Below are 13960 nucleotides of genomic sequence, written 5' to 3' on the forward strand. Positions count from 1 at the left end.
AATACCTTCGAGTGTGCCAAGTGAAATAATTATGAGAAGAATACTGCTGTTCGTGGTGTACATTAACAACTTCTTGCTTGATATTAATAACAACCAAAGGTGTTTCGCAGATTAAGTGGTTATCTGTGATTAACTGTTCTCCGGGAAGACCATCCTAGTGAAGACATCATTTCTCCCCAGTAGTGGAATTGGCAGCTGTTTCAGATACGGTTTGGCTCGGTGTACTGTGGGACTTAACTCCTGAGGTTATCAGTCCCCTAAAACTTAGAACTACTTAAACCTAACTAACCTAAGGACGTCACACACATCCATGACCGAGGCAGGATTCGAACCTGCGACCGTAGTGGTCGCGCGGTTCCAGACTGTAGCGCCTAGAACCGCTCGGCCACCCCAGCCGGCTGGATACGGTTTTATACGTCTCGAAACATCAAGTTGAAGCTGCCTTTGACTTCCGGATCAATTAGTTACAAGTAGAGTTATTCTCATCGTACAAATACCTATGAGTATGACCGTAAGGGGACTTCAAGTGAAGCATAAGCTCATTTGTACGTAAATAACAAAAAAGGATTCGATTAATTCGTAGGATACTGATTGAACCGCTTGTACGATACGTTTTGTAATATTACGTTCGACTAATAAGGAGATATCGAACGAATGCTGAAGAGAGTAGTGGAAACAGTTTTTGTTTTCTAAAATGGTCTCATATTTGTTGGGCTATCTGCGGAACGTAACGACAGTGCAGAAAAGTAGGTGAACATAATACTACTATAAGATTTATAAATGAAGAGCAGAAAAATTAAACCGAATTTGATTACTTCAGTCACAACCAAGAATGCTTACTTCTGTGAAAACTGAAATATTTGTTTTTGCTTGGTAACTTACAGACGGACAAACAGCACCCTGATAAAGGAGGTAGGCTGAAATCGCATGGAAATTTTGTGAAGAGTTACGATCATCGTCATTCGTAATAAATCTGAGAGGATCTATGTAAATCAACCCTTCATAAAGAACGAGAATTCCAGCAGGGGCTAAATATACTTTACTTGTTCCTGTAACTACATAATGTCTTTCTTTCCTTATCCCCCTGCCTCAGTTCGACGCTTCTGTAGCCCGTCACTGGAGAAAGTGTTTTAATTTGCATTAGATTACCTGACTGTTTTCTTTATGCCTTTTCTCAAACAATTAGATTAAGAACAAAATAAATTATTAAAATAATTACATTATTTATTCATGGTCTAATCTACGTGGTTTTCTACCTTAATCACTCAGTATTAGTTTGTATTCCAAAAACGAAATATGGAATTTTTCCAGGCAGTGACCAGTGAGATTTAATGTGTATGTTAAGTCCATGAACACCGCTTCTGTTTCGTTACAGATTAGTAAGAAGTGTTCTATTGAACATTTAGCGAATTGATACGACCAAAAAATAAAACAAAACACAAAACATTGCTCACCAATAAAACTGATAGAAAGAAAATGTTGCAGTGTGAAATGTTAAGTGCCCCAGAAACTATGTTAATGAGTAGAGGCAGTAATAAACATTACATGCGTATAAATGTTTGTGACATTAGATACGCAATCTACTTTTCAATAGGGTACTGATTCGTAAACTACCTTCCCAACAGGATATTGTCGTCCAGTTTCAGTTTCGTTTTTTAACGCACGTTGATTAAGATAGCCTTTGCCTGAAAAAATGAATTCTGTAAGGAGGTGGAGGATTAACTGACAGTAACAAAGGTTCGATTACAATTGATAGGCTTATGGCCCTTCGTTAAATACCGAAGTTATGAAGACTTTCATCAACGATTGGTGGTGTTACTACGTTTGAGTTACGTCTTCTAACGCAAACTGCGTGTGACAAATAATTGCCCTTTATGGGAGTCACATTCCCACGGCCATTTCTCCAGCTGTCATTCTCTTAGTCGTTGGCAACAGCTAGTTTTATAGATAAAATTCTCGTCACATTTGCAGCTGGATTGTACGATCATCTTAATGATTTTGCTGCAAACCCGACTAGAACATAATCAGTTAATATGCCAGGAAAGTTTACGTAGTCACAACAGCCCTTTTTTTCAATAAGAAAAGATTTAAAAGAAGGAACAGTGTCGGAACCAAAAAATAATCGTACAAAACGGGTATTAGTAACACTGATGACAAGCTGTCAAAAAGGTGAGTCCATTGCGAAAATCATTGTTCCCTTTCCTAAGAATGGCCTGTTTCATTTCCTTTTGGTGTAGAAGTTCAAGTATTGTGGCGAAAACTTTTGTATTAAAACTATAAATGATTTAGATGTTCATCGCTTTACTTCGAAAATGGCAAGTGATTACCTCAAGTTTGTTATTCAAGGATAAATCCAATGAGCGTACTCTGAAATAGTATACGAAGATAAAGCTGGTTTTCATTTTAAATAACATCTTGAACCCTCCCAGAGTTAATCTCTGACGCATAAAATGTATTATATCTGGCAAAACAAACACATGATCATGAATCTGAAACTAAAAAAAAAACGTTCCCTAAAGCAGTAGCTCATTTCCAAGCAACAAGTGTAAGAGAAAACCATACGAGGCTTAGGTTTCTTTGAGGAATTTACATCAACTACATGTGTATAGAAGTCAAATAAAAGGGATCTAGTTTGGTGACCATACACATAGCAAACATCTCGCTTGTCAATTGAAACTATTCCACGACGTTGACTGGGTAACGTTACTTCTTTTTTTTCTGGATGATGGTTTCCCTATAAGTCAGACAACCAATAATATTTATGAATTAAAAACCAGATCTAAGAAGAAAACAAAAGCTGGACGACCGAAGTCATCCTGATTGTTCCCCAAATCATAGCACGTGAGTACCGGAATGGTTCCTGAGAATAAGCTTTGAGGAAGCATTGTTCCCAGTAATGGTAGTTTGAAATTACCGTCTTATTCCGTTGCATAAGTAATTTATTTACTATTTTCATATTTACACATGCTTTTAATGTATTATTATTATTATTATTATTGATATTGTTCCTCATTTTATTACTTTTTTATTCAGTTAATGTAATTTAGGAGCACTTATCCTACGGAACAAAAACTAGAACAAGTAAATAAAATGGCTAACACAAAACTTTTGAGTGGAACAAACCAGAAATTACAAAACAACTCTACTTCAGCAAGGAATTCTTAAACTATAATGAAATCAGCTTTGAATGTGCCCCTCTCGACTGATATTTTTACGAAAATAACTGGATAATCTTAGCGAAGCCTAATTGATGAGTAGCAAATCCTAGCCAGTCACAATTTAGAACTTCAAAATTTAATGATAGTTTTTCTCACTTAGTATGTATGTAATTACACTATAGACATTAACAACTACCTGTACATTAGGCATACGTAGGTATTAGCAATGCAACTTTAATATTAGTTAGTCCATTGAATGGGTTACATGTTAATACCTCTCCCTTCAATTCACTCCAGCGTCATCCATAATCAAATAATTACAATACTGCATCGCATTCCAATGCAATAAACGTCTATTGATCCTATTCGTAAGAACTACGCATTTATAGCCGAAACATTACAACACAGCACGAAATAAAAAACAGTAAATTACATAATCTAGGTCCGTGTTCATAAAAACTGTTCGCAACGCAATATATTATATATACGGCCTAGATAATGGGCTGAAACGTCTCAGTGCGTTACACGAACTACAAATAAAGTTTTTAAGCTCTATATTGTGAAAACCTGATCAAACAGTACTGCAGGAAGAAGCCAAAATTCTGCAAATTTTATTGCTTCCCTGAGTCAAAGCAGCAAGTGTAGAAAACAAAATAGAAAATAAAGGAACATTGATGTTAAATGGTGCGAAAGTGGAAATATAGACCAGAACAGAAGCATCACTCTCACACCGAGGGACACAGATAATAGTATGGCATAAATTTTTAACACCAGCCAGTGCGTTTGGATTTCGTTGGCCGTTAAGCACTATTGACAGTTGCGTTCTTTCACTCCACGTTCGTATTCTTTGTGACATAGACCAGACACTTGCCGATGCATAATCATTCCACCGCTTTATCCTGGTGTGGGAACGTTATGCAAATGTTTTTCAACGTGTTGTCAGTATCTCCACGAACATTATAAAGTGATTAAGTGGCGTCGGTTTCAGGAAATTAGACCAGAAGTACGAAAAACTGGAGTCACAGCAGAAGATGTAAAAGGCTGCATGCTACTAAATTAGAAAATTTATATAAGCTTCTTCATCTTCAGTCCTAAACGTTAGAGTAGTTTAAGGAAATTGTTTCAAGCAAGGAGAAAGTAATGTGACAGAGATGTAAATAATATGAATAATTCATTATTTTGTGTGTTTGTGTTCCACATCTCCTCCTAAACCAGTGCAGCAAGATCAACCAAACTTGATACACATATCCTTTACTCTCAGGCAACAATTGCTGAGGAGGTAAGAACGAACCCCGTGTCATAGTTCAGGATATATGACGTCATAAACAACGAGATGCGTGAAAAACTGCTGCATCATTCATGACGTTTAAATGTATTTCTTCTGTGCTACTAACTGTATTCGCGATGCGATTCACAGACAGTATCCACATATGAGACTGAATTCACCTACAAAAGCACACCATTGTATCACTCATAGCTTAGGATATACGACGTCAGAACACTAAGATGCGTGAGAAATTGACGCACCATGCACGAAGTTTTAACACAGTTATTCTTTATTACAGCCGAGGCAATTAAGGAAATCACTTACACCTGGCGGACAAAGATGTGAACAGGCGTTGTCATAGAGATTTTTACTAAATTGCGTTGTAGACACCCGAAGCAGATGCATCCACCTTACAGAAATTGTCCAGGGATCGTGTTTCTTAATTTTCATACCGTAACTGTACATTTGTACGTTATGCACATATCTTTGTATGACTGATTTATGATTTCAAAGGTGTTTTTACGAACACATGGAAATGAAACTTTTCCGATACTTTACTATGAACACAGCTCATTTTTTGTTATCTTTTCTAATAGGAAATTTCCAAAATGAATACCCAGGCAATGCCGGGTTTGTCAGCTAGTGTCACAACAAAGAAATAGAAAAGGGACTTCTTAAAGCTGAAAAGAGCAAAATTTAATAAAGTAAGAAAGCAGTTTGCAAACATATGAATATGCGCATCAAGAAAAGAACATTATCTGAAAGAAAACGTATAAATGAAACTAGTTAAACAACAATATTGCGCTTTGAAATCACTGAGTTTAGTCTCCAGTTAACACTCTCTTGTTTTGATTATATGCCAATGCAACAAGTGTATTTATTGACAAGGGAAAACAAACCGCAAAGAGCTAACATATCGCTTTCCATAAATATACGAAAATATTGCGTTGATAGTAATGGATCACAAATTTGTGTAGGACAAGAACAGAGCCGAAAATTGGTGTGTCCTTGTTTCAGTAACTATTACGTCATTCATCTTAAGTGATTCCGGGAAATAACAGAAAACCTTAATACAGGTGCCTGGATGCAGGTGTCTTCCTGGCACTTGTTCGTTAATTCGCCTAAATGTAAAATGATCGCAGCAGTTTGCTAATATCAATGTTTAAACAGAATGATTCGATTACCGTATTGAGCCAGGTGACAAAAATAACATAAAAAATAGGTTCTCACAAATGATCATGAATGGTAACCATTGGGTAGATCCTTTTGAGATGCATGTCGCAAATAATGTACAGTAACCAGAACTTCCCTGCAATTAGCAGCTGATGAAACTGCTAGAGCGCCATTGTCTTGCTGATTCTGATGTCGGTGCTCATTGTCGTAAAGAAGGACAAGACTCTGAGTGCACTTTCAACCATCTAAGTGGTTGATTAATACAGAGCACTTTCAAGCAAGAACGTATTGTTTGTTTCTTATAACGCAAATATGTCTCAGCACTACAGTGCATCATCAATGCTACTTCCTTTGCTCCTTCCCGGAATAAAGAGACGCACCAAATATATGAAAGTACGATATGTGAAGATTAAAGAGGCCATTCTCATTTTGCATTATACTTCTGTGCTTGATAGATCTAATACTACTTGTTGCATTTCCTACATTGCCTGTCTATTTCTGTCTGTATCAAACGTAATGAGTCATCCGGAACAATGTGGTGCTTGGATAACATTTGTATCGTGAACTTGAGACTCAGTCGTAACCTATCAGAACTGTTTGTCCAGGATATAAATATTCACGTGTATCAACTGTAGCTGCAAAGAACGTACTCCGAGTTACCACTGACGGGCTCTTTACTTAAGTGCTATTCCTCGTTTTTTGTTCTTGTTTTTCGGTTAAATGTGGTTGTCTAAAAAGTAAGTAATTTTCGTTCTTTGTTAACAGTTCATCAGCACATTTTCTTCGTGGTATATGACGTTCTAGAGCGTTCAGTTAATTTTTATCTCCGCTTATTCGAAGTTCCTGATGTTACAATTTTGTAAACCACAGAAGTACACTCTAAAGAACGGTGGTGAAACTGTTGCCAACCGATTATACGTTCACACATTTTTTGCGCCCCTGTACTGCCAGAAGAAAAAAACAAACTTTCACACATTTATCCACAATAGGAGTGAAACATCGTTGAATTAGAACAAACAGACATCTTGCTGTTTGAAGGGAGATCCTATTAATCGTCACCTTCTGAAAACACCGTAACACGGCCAATACCGTAACGATTACTCGCTCTGAGGATTTCTAAACTTCGAGTGCACTAACTGGCCAAAAGAGTCCCAGTAACCTCCACGGTTCATTCAAAGGTCATCAGGCAATTAATTAATACCATGTACAAGCTCCCGATACTGCTATTACCAGGGAAATCTGCCACCGAAGTTCTTCTGTAGTTAGGGCAGAATATTATCCCGTTCTTCCTGAAGAATGCTGAAAAGTTATTATCATATATTTGGACGAATTTGTCTGTCACGCTCAGTTTCATCTCTACTACATTCATGTCAAGCCTATGAACTGGCCACGGCCGGCCGTTGTAGCCGAGCGGTTCTAGGCGCTTCAGTCTGGAACCGTGCAACCGCTATGGTCGCAGGTTCGAATCCTGCCTTCGGCACGGATGTGTGTGATGTCCTTAGGTTAGTTAGGTTTAAGAAGTTCTAAGTTCTAGGGGACTGATGACCTCAGATGTTAAGTCCCAAAGTGGTCAGAGCCAACTGGCCACGCTAACCTCAAGTAAACACAGCTCGGCAGACATTCACCAGATGAACACACGGCCCCTAAAGTATCACATCGTGTACAGCACGATCAAGCGAAGAGTGCTTGCCAATGAGGGCAGCACTGTGTCGAGGTGTGGTTCGCAAGGAAACTGATTAAATTGTTGTGTACTACAGGCAAATAAAAAACTCCCACCTCAATAATGCTTCATAGTACTGTAAAGTCTTCTCTATGAAGTAGCATATTAAAAGAACAAGCGACAAACACGAAATGTGCATCTCAAGTAGTTCCAAAACACACTGTTGCCGTCGCACTTCTCTTGATCACGCTGTACGGTGATACATAGCTCTATAAAACCGCTTTCCAGTGCTGCACATCTCAACGACATTATTGGCTCCCCTCTAAGAAACTAGTGCATTTGTCCTTGCCTCTTGTGGTCCACAAGCGCCATAATAATACAGTCCCGTCGCCGCTCGTCGGAAAGCACTTTCACTGCTCTCCGTAGCTAAGCTTCGCTAGGAATCCTGCACAGACCCGTCCGGATAGCAGCGCGCGTTTGCGTGCCGTTCCTGGACGCGGGGAGGCGTGCTGGCTCGAGATCTAATACGCCCAGTAGACGAACGAAGAGGTCGTTTGTGGTGGCCCAGTAGGGTATGGTTTTTAGGCTGTTTTCCACATTCTATGAGATGAATACTTGCCTGGTACCCACGTTCCACATCAGTTAAATAATTTGAAAAAGTTCGCGCATTTTCACATGGGATAAAACTAGGCACACACAGTTGTGCTTCACGAGTTTCGTCCTGAGTAGCGAGGGCAGTGAAGATACAGACGGTATGTACAAACACCGACAATGCAAGCACCAATAATGTGTCCTTGCCTCGACGGTCTAAAATGGACATAAAACTTTTCTCTCCCCTGTGCGGCAATCACAAAATGTGTGGGCGTTATGGTTCAAGACCCCGTGACATACGAAAGTTTGCATCGGTGCTGCAGACGTGTTCTGACAGCTAAAGTGGTTAAGGCGACCGCTCGTAATACAAGACAAATCAGGGTCCGAGTGTCGCTATAGCACCAATTTTCATGTGTTGCAAATTGAATGTTTGTGTGTCACAAACAACCGTCGTCAGTCCAGATTAGCAGAATACGAATCCATTTCGTATAATCTGCCAGTGACATTACCAAATTCGAAAACTAAATGCCGATGCCGTGAAGACAGAGGATAAGGTCCAGGAAAATAAGGAAGTATGGCTTAACAGGTCTTGGTTCGCACAACGTGTCCGTGTCAATCAAATTCCACTCGCCACCACCGCCGAGACCTTTAACACAAGCATGTGCGGTGGTGGTCGCATCAAAAGTAGCCAGTTCGAAACCTTACAGCTGAAAAAAGTTTCATCGCCGGCATAGAGTGGCAAAGATGGCAAAGTTAGTGGAACACAGTTCATGACTGCCATGTTTTGGGCAACGTCCTGGCTTACATTCCAGAACTCTCCACAGGGAGTGACTTCATGTGACAGGCTACAGGGTGAACCCAAATTACATCGAAAAATTTTCGGGGGTTGTTCAACGATATTTTTACGATATTTTGGGTTAACTCAATTTCGTATGTTTTCTTACCCCCATCTTTGTATCCGTATTTTACTGAAAATATCTGCACAGTCGGGCAAATGTTGATGGTGTATGGTGTATGTCTGGGTTGCGAACCAACTTGTTCCATCCACACACGACACTTGCTGTTCACAACAGTAATATTCACTTCACACTTCACCGTCGAGGCTGGACACAGTGCTACTCGGCCCTGTGTAACCTGTGTTTCTCCGACAGGTGTCAGCTGCACACTACACGAACGGGTTTGCTAATATGACCCTTGTGCCCGCAGGAACAAAGAATTTAAGCTCGCATTTATTGTTGATTGGGCGATCACGAAGGGTTGATCGAGAGGCCTGATTCGAAACGTTTTCCGCTTACGTTAGGACTCCCCTTCGCGAACTGAAAGTGTAAATCTTGAGTGTTGGTGACTATGATTAGTGCATTTCACGTGTTTATAATGATGATGTCAACCATAGGGAGGAGGGAAAGGCTGATGAAGAGTGACCCCTGTGCAACTCCTGTAAGTTTCTCTGAATGGAATGGAATAGTCCGCAGCTCGTGGTCGTGCGGTAGCGTTCTCGCTTCCCACGTCCGGGTTCCCGGGTTCGATTCCCGGCGGGGTCAGGGATTTTCTCTGCCTCGTGATGACTGGGTGTTGTGTGATGTCCTTAGGTTAGTTAGGTTTAAGTAGTTCTAAGTTCTAGGGGACTGATGACCATAGATGTTAAGTCCCATAGTGCTCAGAGCCATTTGAACCATTTTGGAATGGAATACTGTTCCCGCAGTGGGGCAACCGCGTGACAGAACTTTAGCATCTGAACACAGACACCTACATTAAACTGGGTCCTTCTGTATTAGAATGGAAGATACTAGCCGTTGAAAGCATACCAAAAACCCCGATTCGTTAAATAATCTGTTTCATATGGCTGGTGGTAATCGTGCCACATGTAGTCAGCAAGCTGCGTGTTCTATAAACAGAGGCCAAACGACTGTTCTGAGAGTCTTATACGTGAACAACAGTTGCACCCTTATGATCCAGCCGCGCGGGATTAGCCGAGCGGTCTAAGGCGCTGCAGTCATGGACTGTGCGGCTGGTCCCGGTGGAGGTTCGAGTCCTCCCTCGGGCATAGGTATGTGTGTACTTGTCCTTAGGATAATTTAGGTTAAGTAGTGTGTAAGCTTAGGGACTGATGACCTTCGCAGTCAAGTCATAAGATTTCACACACATTTGCACCTTGTGCTCCACATGTGGTGCATATTGTCCACTATCGAGAAGCTATTTTCACAGAAACAAAGGTAACCGACGTAATAAACCACATAAATCATAATTACAGTATTACGCTGTAAAGAACCACCGTAGGCCAAGAATTTTTTGTTCCAAATATTTCGAAAGTATATGTCAACAACCTTGGAATTCCGGTTCACGTGATGTTCTGCCCTTCGGATGGGCCTTTAAGTAGGCTGTTCTTTCAGTACTAATAAAGTGGAGTAGGTTACCTGGTCATACCGAATTTCAACCATTCCCTCCTCCGTCTGGTTGACATCATCATTATAAACACGTGAAATGCACTAATCATAGTCACCAACACTCAAGATTTACACTTTCAATTCGCGAAGGGGAGTCCTAACGTAAGCGGAAAACGTTTCGAATTAGGCTTCTGAACCAACCCTTCGTGATCGCCCAATCAACAATGAAGGCGAGCTTAAAGTCTTCGTTCCTATGGGCACAGTGCATGTAGTTGCTTTACAGTTATTACATGTAGAACATTTGCGTTTCGGTTGATTGATTTAAAACCTGGTCAGTGGCATCAATTTTATCAGATTTCCTCTTACATCTGGAAGTGTCGTCTGGTTCAAAAAATGGTTCAGATGGCTCTGAGTAATATGGGACTTAACTTCTGAGGTCATCAGTCCCCTAGAACTTAGAACTACTTAAACCTAACTAACCTAAAGACATCACACATATCCATGCCCGAGGCAGGATTCGAACCTGCGACCTTAGCGGTCTCGCGGTTCCAGAGTGTAGCGCCTAGAACCGCACGGCCACTCCGGCCGGCGAAGTGTCGTCTGTTCGCACATTTTCTAGGTATTCCTAACGTGTTTGGTCTAATGTCACCCTTGCTTTCAGTATTACACAGTTCTTACCCGAAAATACAACAAAATATTATATTACTAGAATTTGTTTACGTTGTCGTGGCTAAACGCGTCAACGGAACGTGTCACTAGGCCGTAACTAATCGCTAGCAGTGCAATATTTTGTCGTATTTCGCGCCAAGAAATGTGCAGCGGTGCGAGCCAACGTCAGATTAGGTCAAAAACATGAATAATACCTATAAAAATGGCAAGCAGGCGACAGTTCCATGTACAAGCGGAAATTCAGACAAGAGTCCTATCACTGACTGTTTTAATCAATAAAACAAACGCTTATGGTAAAGTAAATACGCATTTTCTTAGTAGTTGCAAAGGGGGATTCAATTAGTGATTAAAATTCCTCTGGGTGTTACGCGGCGTCATTGCTAAAAAAACTAACAACAATAATAAAGTTTATTATTGTTGTTAGTTTTTTAGCAATGATGCGGCATAACAATAATAAAGTTTATTATTGTTTTTTAGTTTTTTAGCAATGACGCGCCATAACAACAATAAAGTTTATTATTGTTTTTAGTTTTTTAGCAATGACGCGGCATAATACCCAGAAGAATTTTAATCACTATGACAACGACCGCGGAAGCCTACGTTCTTATACGGGAATTCAATTTAACAATTTTAGTATACTTTTATTTAAATCCGTAGGCAAGCCAGAGGAATTATTATCTGCAGTTCCTCCTTCGCAGACAGTGCACCCGTGCACAATTAACTGCTGTGAAATCCCTCCGATGAAACGGAGTTGTGAGATGTGCCCCTTCCAGATTCACTCAGTCCCCTCCATCCAGTGACGTAGCAAACGAACAAGCGAAGGAAGGTGGTGGGCAGTACGTGTAGGCTGACGCCTCACGGAGCGTCCTTTGTAAGGTGTTTGGAGACCTCGAGCACCGTCGGCGGTCACCTCGATCCTGAAGGTTTTCGAACAATAAGCACGGGCCAGCACGACAACCGGTAAGACGCGGCGAGCAGCAGGTGTTTGCATGTGATTACGTGCCATCCAATGGTGACGCGGCGGGCAGCCTCGCGCTGCGGCCGCCAGCGAGTCGCGGCGCGGCGGCGGCGGCAGGTGCGTCGCGGGCGGCGGCGGCAGCTGGTCCCAGGGGGGCGCCCGGCGTCGGCGTCGGCGCCGGCGTCGGCCCCCACCCGCGGCAGCACCCTGGAGCACTCACCGGCCGCGCCGAGCCTGCAGCGGGCAGGTCACTTTGCGAAGCACTGGCGGGGCCCGCGCGGCGCGCCGGCAGCCGCGCGGCCGCACACTCGCCGCTTATGGTCGCGCTGGCTCGCCGGGCAGCCCGCCGCCGGCCTGGCCGCTCGCTTGCCCGGTTGGCCGGCTAACGAGACTAATTAGCGACCAAATCGAAAACGAGTTCCTCCTTTTTTTTACCCAGCTTCCTTATTCTTGCTTCCTTCTTTTCGCTCTCCTCTCCGGCGGGAGAGAACGTCGCGCGACTGTCCGCTCTCTCTCTCTCTTTTTTGCCCTCCCCTTTCCCCTCCTCCGGAGGACCCGTCTTCATTCTAGCCGCCGGCCGCCCTACTTGTACCAATTCTACATATATAGAGGAAATAACGAGTGCAAGTGAGAAGGCCGGCCGAGCACAAAACGAGCGCCACAAAAATAGCGGCCTGTGTCACGCGAGCGCACAGAGGAGCCGCCGCGGCCGGCAGAAGCGCGCCGGGGCGGCCTCGCCGTTAATTGGCTCGGCGCACACCGCCGGCCCGCTGCCTAATTAATGAATCGTCCGCGCCGCTGTGACACGCCTGCGTCCAGCCCACCGCCGCCGTCCGCAGTCGAGTAGCTTATCGGAAAATCGACGGCCGTTTCTTTAGCGGCGATTCTCGCCTCTGTCCCTCCACTTCCGGCAGGACACGATCAGCAGGAACCGGGCACCGAAACAGGGTCACATATTGATATCCTAGACATCAGTAGACAGCCTACAGAAACTTACATGCCCTTACTCAAATACACGGTGTTCCAGGACGACCGGTCGCAATATTCTGGGACATCACAGTCTAACAACCCTACCACAACAAAGGTCAAAATTTTAATAACGATTGTGGTGTTGCTCACGCTGCTAAATACTGCATTTTCGGGCAACAACAGCCATATTACGTGGCAGGTGTCATTAGAGCACAGTTAATAGTCATTTCATGCAATAATGAAAAAAAACTAGGCACTCATCTTTTTCCCACGCTGGTTTCGTCGTAAAATCATGGCTCAATCGTTGAAAATCTATGTGGTTATGATTCCAAGCTCGGATGCAAGGAGGCCTAGATTTTACCCTGCTATATTCAAGAGTTATGTAGATGCGCTTCACAAACCATTCTTGGTGATTAAACCTTTCAAAGTTAGCACAATAGTGATGTAAAAGAAAAATAATCAGCACTCCGAATTTAAGTTACACTTCCTTTTAATTGCTTTTATTGTAATATCATGTAACACAAAACATCACCTAACGATACAAAACATACTTGAAAACCTCTCTCTCACAGTCACTGTTAAAGTTCACATTTTATAAGCGGACTACGTTATGCGTCTTTCCAACATGACGTCTAACACTTGATTTTTCAAGGTCCGACTCTCTAACAAGTTAACAACTAACTAACTATCGCTTAGGCACCCAAAAATCAGAGTTACAAGTGCGTCAAAGATCATAGTGACAAAAGAAAGAATATACATAAGAATAATATCATTGCAATATAAACATATCGATGTACCACAAATAAAATAAAATCTGAATGTTGTCTCATAAAAAAGTCAACTACTTTACAGAAACACAGTAGAATATTACTGGTATCAAGAGGTTCAGGTGAGGTGTCGTAATGGTTGCGTAATTCAAGTACCACTACAACAGGAGCCGGCCGGAGTGGCCGTGCGGTTCTAGGCGCTACAGTCTGGAGCCGAGCGACCGCTACGGTCGCAGGTTCGAATCCTGCCTCGGGCATGAATGTGTGTGATGTCCTTAGGTTAGTTAGGTTTAATTAGTTTTAAGTTCTAGGCGACTGATGACCTCAGAAGTTAAGTCGCATAGTCCTCAGAGCCATTTAGCCA

This window comes from Schistocerca serialis, chromosome 5 (assembly GCF_023864345.2).
Source record: "Schistocerca serialis cubense isolate TAMUIC-IGC-003099 chromosome 5, iqSchSeri2.2, whole genome shotgun sequence".
In the NCBI taxonomy this organism is placed as follows: domain Eukaryota; kingdom Metazoa; phylum Arthropoda; class Insecta; order Orthoptera; family Acrididae; genus Schistocerca; species Schistocerca serialis.